The sequence below is a fragment of the Miniopterus natalensis genome, chromosome 13 (assembly GCF_054644295.1).
Source record: "Miniopterus natalensis isolate mMinNat1 chromosome 13, mMinNat1.hap1, whole genome shotgun sequence".
Classification (NCBI taxonomy): Eukaryota; Metazoa; Chordata; class Mammalia; order Chiroptera; family Miniopteridae; genus Miniopterus; species Miniopterus natalensis.
The window spans coordinates 47741088-47753215 of record NC_142093.1 but is presented as its reverse complement, the minus strand read 5'-3'; positions in this window follow the sequence as shown (position 1 = coordinate 47753215).

Here is a 12128-nt window from a genome sequence, read left to right as displayed (position 1 = left end):
TATTCCTCCAGTTCTATCAGAGGCACAAGGCATGTTGCTTATTGAGAGTCCACCTTTGTAGAGGAGGGAGTAACAGTGATGCCAGTTCTTACTGAGATGCTGTTTTTGAGAATCCTCCTACCTTGGGCTTTACGGTAAAGCAGGCTCATTGGTTTTCTCAAGATTCATCTACGTTGTCTCGAATAGTTATATTTCATCTTTTTTATGGCTGAGTGGTATTCCTTTCTATATATGCACCACATCTTCTTTATCCAGTCATCCGTTGAAGGACACTTAGGTTGTTTCCATGTCTTGGCCATTGTGAGTAATGCTGCAATGAACATAAGGGTATCTATATCTTTACAAATAAGGGTTTTCAAATTTTGGGGAGTAGATACCCAGAAGAGATTGTTGTTCACTCTGTTCATAATTTTTTGAGGAAAAAAATACTGTTTCTTTTTTATAGTGGCTGTACCAGTTTACAGTCCCACTAGCAGTGTGCAAGGGATCCCTTTTCTCCACGCCTTCACCAACACTTCTCATTTCTTGTCTTATTGATAATGGCCATTCTAACAGGTAGCTTCTCATTGTGGTTTTGATTTGTATTTTTCTTTTAGCTAGTGACACTGAGCACCTTTTCACATATCTGATGGCCATCTGTTTGTCTTCCTTGGAAAAGTGTCTACTGAGGTCCTCTGCCATTTTTTGTTGTTGTTGAGTTGCATGAGTTCTTTACATATTTTGGATTTTAGCCGCTCATCATATGTATCATTTGCAAATTACTTCTCCCATTTAGTTGGCTACCTTTTTTTTTTTTCTTTCTATGCAGAAATCTTTTAGTTTGGTATAGTCCCATTCATTTATTTTTGCTTTTACTTTCCGTGACTTTGCAATTAGGTTCACAAATACCTCTCTGAGACCAAGGTCCATAAGTTTAGTGCCTATGATTTCTTCTATGTACTTTATTGTTTCAGATCTTATATTTCAGTCTTTATTTTGAGTTAGTTTTTGTGTATAGCAGTGTAGTTTTATTCTTTCGCATGTGGCTTCCCAGTTTTCCCAACACCATTTATCGAAGAGGCTTTACTTTCTCCATTGTATGTTTTTGGTTCCTTTGTAAAAAATTAGTTGCCCATATATGTGTGGGCTTATTTCTGGGCTCTGTTCCATTGGTTTGTGTGTCTGCTATTTTTTCTGAAAAGAAAAAGAGGCTCTTTTTAATGCAGGAAATACTCTATGGGCCCTTGAGAAAATGGGTAATGCCAGCGAATCACTAGAATGATCACAACTTGTTTTGTTTTTTTTTTCTACAAAGTAGGCTGTCCTGATCTGATTTACCTTGATGATTAAAATGTATTCTCCCAGTATTATTCTCTCCTGTTTATGTCATTTGTACAGCCCTTGTCTTGGAAAAACAAGTGTTGTTGGTGGTTTAATATAACTCAAGAACAATTACTATATACTTCAAGCAAAGAACATTCTCTCCAGTCCACATTATTTCCTAAGTGAAAATTTGCTAAGCATTCATGGCACTCTCCCAACCTGTACAGAAAACATACTGGAAGTTCTCAAAGTGCAGAAGGCATGGTTGTTGCTATGATGTGAACACAAGAGAGTCAGAAGCTATCTGAGAGATGCAGTGCAACAGCTGGGCAGGGGCAATCGACCCGAAGATTCAAGGATCAAGTCCATGCCTGTGCAGGCACATCCAGCCTTGCTATGGGCCATACACTGGTCCACCAAGAATGCTGCTGTTTTGTTGTTGTGAAATGTTCAATAGCTTCATTCCATTGCTCAGGACGAAGAGTAGAGAAACAGGAAGTTGGAATTTGGGAGACATGGGCAAATCATGAGAACAGAATTCGAGGAACCAACTTGGAAGCCCACAGTGGGCAAGCAGCTGGCAAGAGGTAAGCTGCCTGTGAAAGATGGTAAAGATATAACAGCTTTGAACAAATACTTATTGAATACCTACTGCTGTCAAGGAATAACTTATAGATCCTGATGTTGTCTCAAAGCTGAATAAGCAGAGGTAAGAGCAAGAACAGTAATAAGACACTCAAAGGAAGAATGTAATCGTAGCCTGAGATGTAGAATGTTGGGGGTCAGATGGAGGTTCTGCTAGTGAGTGCATGAGATACCAAACTGCTCAAGGCTTTCAAGTTTATGATTTTTTAAAATTATCTGGCAAAATACTCCCCATTATAAATCTTTACTCCATCTTCTGACAGTCCTCAACCAGTGATGTTTCCCTCCTTTCAAATGCACAAGTAAATAACACTCTCACACAGGTCCTCTGGGCTTCACTGTACCATCCCCAATCTTCTTCATTTTCCTTAGCTCCAGCCTATATTAAGATGAATCATCAATTTTACACAAAATGCCAAAAACTGGCTATGACATATCTGCAATGTTGTTTTACTAAAACAACATCTATGATCCTGAAACTCTATTATTCTATCTCATATTAACAACACACGGCCCATGTGTGTTGTTAATATGAGATAAGTTGGAGTGTTGACGGTGAACGTTTTCCTGGACAGTGCAATTTGGAAGCTCCACCTAATTAAGCAGAGCCAGGGCATGTTCTATTCTGCTGTTGTCCTGCAATGCATCTGCTCCTGGAGGATCTAGGTGAGCACCCTTCACTCCCCCAATACTTCACCTGAGACTAATTTATCTCCCTGATAATTTCTTGCCTTGAGACAATTAGGTTTGATATGTATCCTCATTATAATTTTATGAAGCAGTAAATGCCACCACCTCTGTCTGCCAGGAGGCAGCATCTACTGAAGGGTGAGACTTAGAACCAAATTGGTTTCTGAAAATCATAAGAAATATATCATTCAGCTTGTGTTGCAAATTCTGTCACATTTGAAGTCCTAAGACGTGTATCTTTCTGTTCTTTACAAAACAACAGGAGAAGGAGTGGAGGCGCACTAAAGGGCATAGGCTTAATTTTTAACTGTGTTTGGTTGAAAAGCTTTTCCTCTGCCAGGGCCTTTGCTAGGGAACAGCTAAGGCTTTCTGAGGATATGAATCTAAGTCTTGCCAAAAGAGAGGGAGTGGAAGCAAGGGCAGAGAGGGAACACAGGGCTGGACTGGTTTAAGCTTTAGGATGACTCACAGGATCAAGAACCCTAAAATCAGAGGCAGACAACAGAAAAAGAAAACACTAAAGTTTTGGGCATATTACACAAAACTTCTTGAGTTGGCTATTTTATGGCATTTTGGCTGAGTAAGGCCGTGTGTAATCATTGTTATTAGTACAGTTGATAATTAGTGCCTCTTTAGCCTACTGATAAGTATAATTAATGTAGTCTATGCCTACCTGGAATGAAGCCCAGCAGTTTCTTAGAATGTTGGAATACTGGAGGTTTTGCTAAAAACGAGGAATTTTGCCTTATTCTGTCTAGTAGCAATAGTGTCAACCCAAATTAAATCATTGCTAAGTTACCAGTAAAATAACTGAGGCCCATTGTTGTGCATTGGATGATTCTCTTTAGTGGTTAAGAATCTGACATTTGGATTCATAATGCCTAGGTTCAAATTCTGGCTTTTCTGCTTCCTAACTGTGTGACTTTGGGCAGGTTATTTAATCTCTCTATGTTGTTCCTTCATATGTAAGTGGAAAATAACAATAGTACCTGAGTTATAATATTATAAGGTAAAGCACTTAGCACAGTATCTGACACGTAGAAAATGATTTATAAATATTATTAATGTTATTGACAATTAACTAATGTTAGGTAAATGCTATTTATCAATAGATTTAATAGTGAGCACTAGTAGCACCCTAGTTATATAAATACTAAAGTAGGCAACTTCTAAGGTACTAAAGTTGGCAAGTGTGCTTGTCTATTGATGCACAGTCTACAAGGCAGCAATGAATCAGCTGTAGAACTTTGTAAATCTCGTAAGCAACAAGGCTGTTGGTTCGTGTTCCCACCTATGTAGCTCGCCCCCAAACCATGTTCTTTTTAATTTATTAAACTTTAATCCCTTGAAGACAAGGACAATACCTTATATCTCTAATGCTCAGAACTCATGGTGTGATTTTAAAATGCCATGATTTTGCACTAAAAATTTTAATCACATGAGTAATGTTTTAAAATCAGCAAGGATTCTATTCTTTTTAGATAGCTGTAAAAGGGAAGACCCTTGCTTTGGGAAGGCACTCTCATAAGTCTACTGATTCAAACAAAGATGGTTGACACTAACACTGGGTCAAAGTGTTAGTGTCAACCATTGGGCAGGTGTTGCCCATTTTTATCACCAGAATTTTACACTTTTTTCCTTTTGGCCTCTTACTTTGCTTGAAAGAAACTCTGTATAGTTTATTTCCAGATGCCAGCTCTTATCATCTTGGAATTAGAAGCACATTAATTATTCTTTTTAATTTTAAAGTTCAGGATGCCGCACAGTGAGCATCATGATGGCCCCAAGTGGCTTCTGAATAAACATGTGGTCAGAGAGGTTTGCATATTTTTGAGAGAATTGAATAAGTTTTCTAATTCATAATGTGGGCATTTAGAAAGTATGGAACCTCATGAATACATCAAGAACTTGAGTTGTGAGCTCTCTCCTAACTTCTCCTAATTTCCATTTTTCCATAGCTTTATCTACTGATACGTACAATGTGTTCAGAAAGATTTCCCCCATTTTCTGAATTAAAAAAAGAGGAAGATATATAAAATTTACTGTCTTCCACCATTTAGTAGAGAAGATGTAATTAATCTTTTATTGATAGCTCCGCTCTTTGGTAGGTCAGAGATGCAGACTGGGCAGGGCACTATAGAGTGGGAGTTTCATCACTTTCCCTACCTCTGACATGATGGCTCATTGCATACTTCTTGTCCTCTCTTGAATTCTATGTCTAGCTCATGGCATCCTCCAGAGACTGGGAATTCTACCCTAAATACCATTTGATTAAAACACTGACTAGAACCTAAGCACTGCTTCCAGAAGCTCAGTCTCCCCCTAAGCTGTTCTCTCTACATCTGCAGAAGCCCTGCTGTGAGTACACTATCCCACAGAGTTAGACTGCTCCCCACTTATCTGTATGAATCCCCATGGGACAGAACTCTCTAACCTTGATTTTGCCTGCTTGCCATTTTTGTAGTTCAAATATCAATAGTCACCTACACCAGCATCTCCCAAATGTTAGTCCACAAAACACACGTTCTGGGAGATGCTAATAGATGCCCTTTCATTGTTATGTTTGGGAAATAATTTTTCTCTCTCTTAGAGAAACACATCACATATCAGCACATAAACAATTTGAGATGCGTTCCTTAGGAGAAAAAAGTGTACCTGTTTAATTTTGTTTAACTCACAATTATCAGATTTATTTGAATTTAAAACATTTGTAAAATTGCAATTCTTACCTTAAGTCCTATGAGGTAGTTTTCTATGGAACACCAGTCTGGAAAATGCTAGCCTGCTCCTGGGTTGTTGGAATTCAGCCACCTCTAAGAGATGACTCTTTGACCCTCAGGTTAACCATCTGTGGGTTCCTTTCCTCTTCAACACTTTCTGTTACTAGTATTCTGAAGTTCTTCCCACCACCACCAGCTACATTCATGACATGAGTCATAATCCAAAGATTTTGGCTTATTAGTATACTTCATATTTTTTAGTCCCAACTGTTCCTCCCACCCAAGTGTTCCTTTAGGAGAAAGAGGGCAATTTGTTTTTTTTCAGAGAATTTTTTCAGCTCTTCAACTTTCTAAGGGTATTTAAAGACACTGTTCATCTTCTGAGGCTAGAAAATATTTTCAACATGGCAACTAAAAGCATACCCTGCCAATTAGAGCATAACTATCCTCTCCTCACATCAGATCACAAGTACAGAGCAGGCCCTTGAGCTATACCTCTGTTATATGACATGTCAGCAAAATAATTTGTTGGTCATGTACTACCAATAATGACATTGTATTATCTCCAAACTCTGAATAAATCCATTACAGACACTCATTCGTACTTCAACCACAACTTTAATTGTGGCCCTCCCGATACCAGTAGTATTTTTACCTGTATTCATTATAGGTGAATATTTTGTTAAACTATTGGTTTTGAAAGGTTGTTTTATAGTCCTTCTCCAACAAGTGACATTTTATTATTATTATTTTTAATGTTTTATTGATTTTAGAGAGAGAAAGGAAGGGAGAAGTTTAGAGAGAGAGAAACAGCAATGATGAGAGTGAAACATTGATTGGCTACCTCCTGCATGCCCCTACAAGGGATTGAACCCGCAAGTTGGGCATGTGCCCCAACTGGGACTTGAACTGGAGACCTCTTGGTTCATGGAGCGGTGCTCAACCACTGAGCCATACCAGTTGGGCCAAGTGACATTTTAAAGCAGCAAGGTCACCCATAGCTGGCTAGCTCTCTGTGCTTTGAAGATTGTCCTAATTTATTGCTAGTTCCTTTCTCTATATTGACATTATTATTCCTACTGTCTCTCCAAGTATGCTTCTTATTTCATCAATTTTTTTTCTGTCTCACCTAACAAGAGCCCCTATAACATGTACTTCCACAATTCAGAACAGCAAATTGCACTTCATATATAATGATTAGGTCTTTTCAGACTTTCATCCCCAGCAGTGTACCTGACAGGTAGCCAATGGTCAATATATGTTAATTGAGTGAATAGGTGATTGCTGTACCTCGTTGACTGAAAAGCCATGGTTCTAACCTGTGGAGCTCTCTACTTCTATCTGTGCAACACCTCTTATTTTCCTTTTTATTTTCTTCATCAAGTAGATACCATATCACCTCCGAGAAAGGGGAGAGGGGAACGATTTATAGCAAATGTAGAGAACTGATCACGTCAATAAAGGAAATGAAGAGGGATTTCCAGGGACATTTCTGAATAGCTCAGTGAACGCAAAGGCTGATGAGCATATGGTGTAGCCTAGAGTAAGGCAGAACCTGGAGGGGGAAAGAAAGCATTAGAATGAAATTCCCTAGTGGGAGACAGACCATTTGGGGAATCAAGACTCTGAATTTAACTTTCCTCTTTTATAGCTGGGGTAGGGTGAGTCAACACCATCTGTTACAAATGGGACAAAGGCTGTAGACAAAATGAGGAACTGAGCAGGGAGGCAGGGAGGAATTAGGAAAAATTAAGAGGGGGAAAGTAAAAGAGAAGGAAAACAAGAGATAGCAGGACCTAAGGGATATCAGGGAGAGAGGGTGTAGTATTAAAACCAGCGGGGTGGGGGTGGGGGGAGAGGACTGGCTTTATAGGCTGTTCAGAGGCAGCTACTAATCCTAGTAATAACGCATAGTGTTGGGTCACCTTTGTTAAGTTGCTTGACTTGTTTAAATTTCCTCTTTATTAATAAAAGAGGATAATAACCCTTACTGCTGGAATTTGAGGAATGTATTTACAATAATAACAACAGTAGTGGTTATAGAGTCATTGTGGTAGAGTTGTAGTACTAGGTGCTGTTTATTGGGCCCTTACTCTGTACAAGGCCAGAGATCTTCATTTAATCCTTACAGCCACCAAATGAAGGTTCTGTAATCATCCTCGCCTACAGATTAATAAACTGCAGTCTGGACAAGTCGAACACACTGTCCAGTTCACACAGGCATTATGTAATACAGCTGGGACTTAAATCCAGTCTGCCTGACTCCAAAGCAAAGGCACGTAACCATTAGACCACATTATATTGTTCACTCATTGAAGAATCTCTAAGAATAGAAATTAAGAATAAGATTAAGAAGAAGGGAGTTTGATCTTAAAGAAGAAACAGAGAGGAGACGTAAAACCTGACCCAGAAGGATTTTGCAATATGCAGAGACCATGCAGGGTGAGCCAACACTTTCATTGCAGTACTTCTAATGGGAGAGGGAGAAAAATCATGTGTCCCTATACTCTAGAGGCAGGGAAACATAGCCAAAGTAATCCTTAGCAAGAGTGGCATTACTTAGGGACTCGAAGTATTTAAAAAAGTGCAGATTAGGCATTTTCTTCTGTGACATATCCTGGCTAATACAGCTATATGAGTAGAATTATTCCCTGGTGTGAAGGTAAACATGAAAGAGCACCAGGGTTTCCCAGAGTCTTAGACAAGGTAATCAATTATGCATCATAAAGTGATTTCTGTGTCCGCAGGTCTACAGAACTGCACTCCCAGAAGGGAGGGATAACAAAAGTCCCTTCTGGGGATGAACACCTGAATTAAGAGGCTTCCAAATAATTCCAATGAATTAGGAGAGATTATTTGCATGGAAACCAAGTCAGCATTGCAAATAATTCATAGAGTGTTTTTTTTTTCAATTCTGTGAGAGAAACATTGATCAGTTGCCTTCCATATGCTCCCCAACTGGGGATCAAACCCACAACCCAGGTATGTGCCCTGACAAGGAATCCAAAGAATCCAACCAGCAACTTTTGGTGCACAGAAGGGACTTTACTCAACCAACTGAGCCACTCTGGCTGTGCCATAGAGTTTTAAAAAGATGGGATGAGATGATATATATAAAATGATTAGTCCAGCTTTTCTTTTCCCCAGCCAGTTTTTCTGTCATCATCAACTGCCTGCCTCAGCATCTTCCCCTTACAGGGCAGAAAGATTCACTTTGAAGGAAATCAGATCAATTTCAGAAATTGCAACTTTGAGATAAGGACAAATGTATTAACTTGGGATGAAACCAAAAAATTTTTACTATAATTCAGATTTCTGTGACCAAGACCACAAGAAACTGGATTTAGTTTTGGGCTATTCCCCAAGCACAAAGGAGCAAAACATTGAGGAGAACTTTGTGATGGTTCACAAAATAAATCAGGATCTATTCTGTGCAGCTCAAAACAGTTTGGGGTAATTTATTAAAACCAAAATGAACTTAACACCCTCATATACATAGTTAATAATGGTTCTAATGGAAAGTTAAGCTTTCCTAGATGTTAAATCGGCTCCAATCATTTGGGTTGGTCACAGTTGGGAGAACTTTGCACAAATACCCATGAGTTTTATAATAATGGCTGATATGTTTACTAGGTTCTGACTCATTTAAACCAGCTCTGACTTACCCAAAGTTGTTCTCATTAGTTTAAATTAATGTGGCCTCATCTGGGTCTATTTAAACTTATCAAAACAACTTGAATCGTGTGAACCCTGTAAAGAAGTTTCCTTCAGTTCAAAATGTTTCTGAAACTGCAGGGTGAACTTAAAACTTTGTGATTAGTTGTACTTTCTTTTTAGATCCTACTGTTTCTGAGTAAAATCAGTGATAACTTTGTCTCATCTTGCTCAAACTGCACCAGGCCCATTTCATGAAATTGGACTGGTTTGTGCCAGAATTAGAGGAGAAAGCAGCCTAATGATACGTTGATATAAGTGCCATTATTAGGTCCCCAGGTACAATAAAAAAAATGGGAATATAGTCAACTGGGTATTCAGGAATAGATAAGGAAGGTAAAGAAGATGGATTCATATGGCTGTAGGAATGAATAGAAAATAAAACAAAGGCAAGCAATAAAAAAAAAAATAGTTGAGAGAACCTAGCTTCTGCTAAACAAAGGTGCGATGGCAGGCCTGCCTCACAGGCAACAGATACATCAGAGACAGGAAATAAGGAAAGTCAAAGACATCAGTATATTGTCCAAGATGAAGGGTATAGAAGTCAACCAAAACTCAATCATCACATTATATCACATTATAAATCTCTCAAGACTATTCACACAACAGAGAAGCTTAGTTAGAGTAGCTAGAAACTAGAGCAGGCAAAGAGAAGCTAAAAGAGGGAGTTTGTTGCAAACATCCAGGATCTAAATTAATTTAGAAATGTGATCAATTTACAACTAAAACAAATATTTGTAACACAAATGTTATTTAGACATAAGAGGCCATAGATGTATCCTAAAGGGCTATCAGATATAAAGGACATAAAATTTAGGGAGAAATATGTTTTATCTACGAAAAATACTGGGTTAGTAGTTTTCTGTTGTTCAGAAGAGTTGCAAGCAGATAGCACTCTGGTTCAGTGAATATTATATGGGCATTTGGAATACTTATATAAGACAATAGTTGATTTAAATGTGGACAGCTGACATTTTCACTGTAAGAATAGATATTTCTAAAAGCAATTAAAAACATACAAATGTGTACAAATAAAAGGGCAAAACTACGGGAAGAAGGAATGAGCAGAAAGTATATTAAAATTATAATGATGATAGAAACTAAAAATCTTAGGCATTATAGGTAAAGCAAACGTAAGAAGGATCTTTATTTCATTTCCCCCCCATGCCCACCTCCTCCCAGCCACCGTCCCCTCTGCCCGCTGGCCATCACCAAACTGTTGTCTGTGTCTATGGGTTATGCCTATATGTTCCTTGGTGGAGAGAAGGAGGACTTGCTAGAGACCTCAAGACCCACAAAACTACACAGTAGAAAGTTGTCTGGGTTTTCTTTCTTTTTTTTTCACCTAGACTTGGAGCTGTAGAAGCTAACCCAGAAATGCCAACAGGCTCAAACAAACAAACAAATAAGCCACAACAAAAGCTTCTTCTCTAGCCAATAATGAGAAAAGAGGCAGCCTAGCAAGACAAAAAACTTTGGGACAATAACTTCTGTACATACAAACACCACAGGAAAGGTCATGATCCCACTCCCACCTACAAGAGTAAAGGCTGGGTGGGGAGTCTGGATTTGCTGTCTAATAAGGCTGGAATGAGGTAACCAAACATCCCCCCTTCCCCGGGTGGGGACAGAGAAAGTCAAGGAGGGAACTTGAATTTCATCCCTACTAGATGCTACTAAGGACACCTCCACCCAGCAGTGTCCGTGGAGACCATGTGGGGTGTCTGGACTCCTATCCCAACTGTGCAGTAATGACACATCCCCTCACACCTGGCTGGGAATTTGTTACGTGAGGCCTAGCGGAGAGGCAGACTCTCAACAAGTGGTCATGAGGCCACCTCCACCATGTAGTGCTCAGTGCTAGCGTCTTTCCTTCTACTTATGTGTAATGAAGTTTGTAATATTATAGCACCTGTCTGAAACCAGGTGCTCCATACATGCTCGTTTCCCTCCCATGGAAAGTAAGTTTGCACGGCATATATCAAATCTCAATTCACGTGTGTTTCCTCTCCACTATGTGAGGGAAGTTGTACTAAGCTAGTAAATGGCACATACTAAGAGTTCATTTCATGCTTGTTTTGTGAGTGTAAGGTTCTCCTAAGATAGTACATGGCACACACTAGGTGCTCAATGCATTCCTGCTTCTTTCCCCTATGTCTGAGTAATGTTGCATGGCTAGTATCTAGCACATGTTAGGCACTCTGTGCATGCTAATTTTCCCCCTTTAGGGAATGTTGCACTAGAAGAGTGACTAACAGACTAGGCCTCAGTGAGTCCTTGCTGGTTTCCCTTATGACCGAGTAATGTTGTACTAGAATAAGTGTCTGGCCTGTAGGTGTTGCTCAACGGAATCTTCTTTCTTTCTTCTATGGATGAGTGACATTGTTTTCAAACAGGACTGTTCAGGCACCAGGTGCTCATGCATGCTCGTTTCTTGTTCCATTGTGTGAGTAATTATGCTAGAATCATACCTGGGATATACTTAGGTACTCTCTATATGCTTCTGTCAGTAATGTTGTATGTAGTAGAATAGGACTAGGCCTATAGAGGCTCAGTGGATGCTTATTTCCTTCTACCCGTATTAGAGTAAATCTGTATTGGAATAGTGCCTGCCTGCTATGAACTAGGATGTTGGAGAAGGTCAGCGAAAGGATGTGACTACTGACTGACCCATGGGCTGGACCCAAGCAACCAGAGGCTCCTCAGCTCCTTCCCTGGCCTTGGAATGCATGCAGGCTTCTTTCTGTGCAAGTTATGTTTTACTAGAGCACTGCCTGGCATATAGTAGGTGCTGAATGCATCCTTGTTTTCGTCTACTATCTGTAAGTTTGTACTAAAACAAGGTCTTGTAAAACAGTACATAATGATGCATTGTTTTTTCTTTCCCTTTGTGTAAGTGTTGATGCATTACGATAGTGCCTGGCGTAAACTAGTTACTGATTGCATACTCCTTTCTTTCCTTCAAGTGAGGGCAATATACTCCTGGAACACCACCTGACATATATTTGGCATTAATTCATACCTGTCCCTTTCTACAACATATGAGTTGCGTTATGC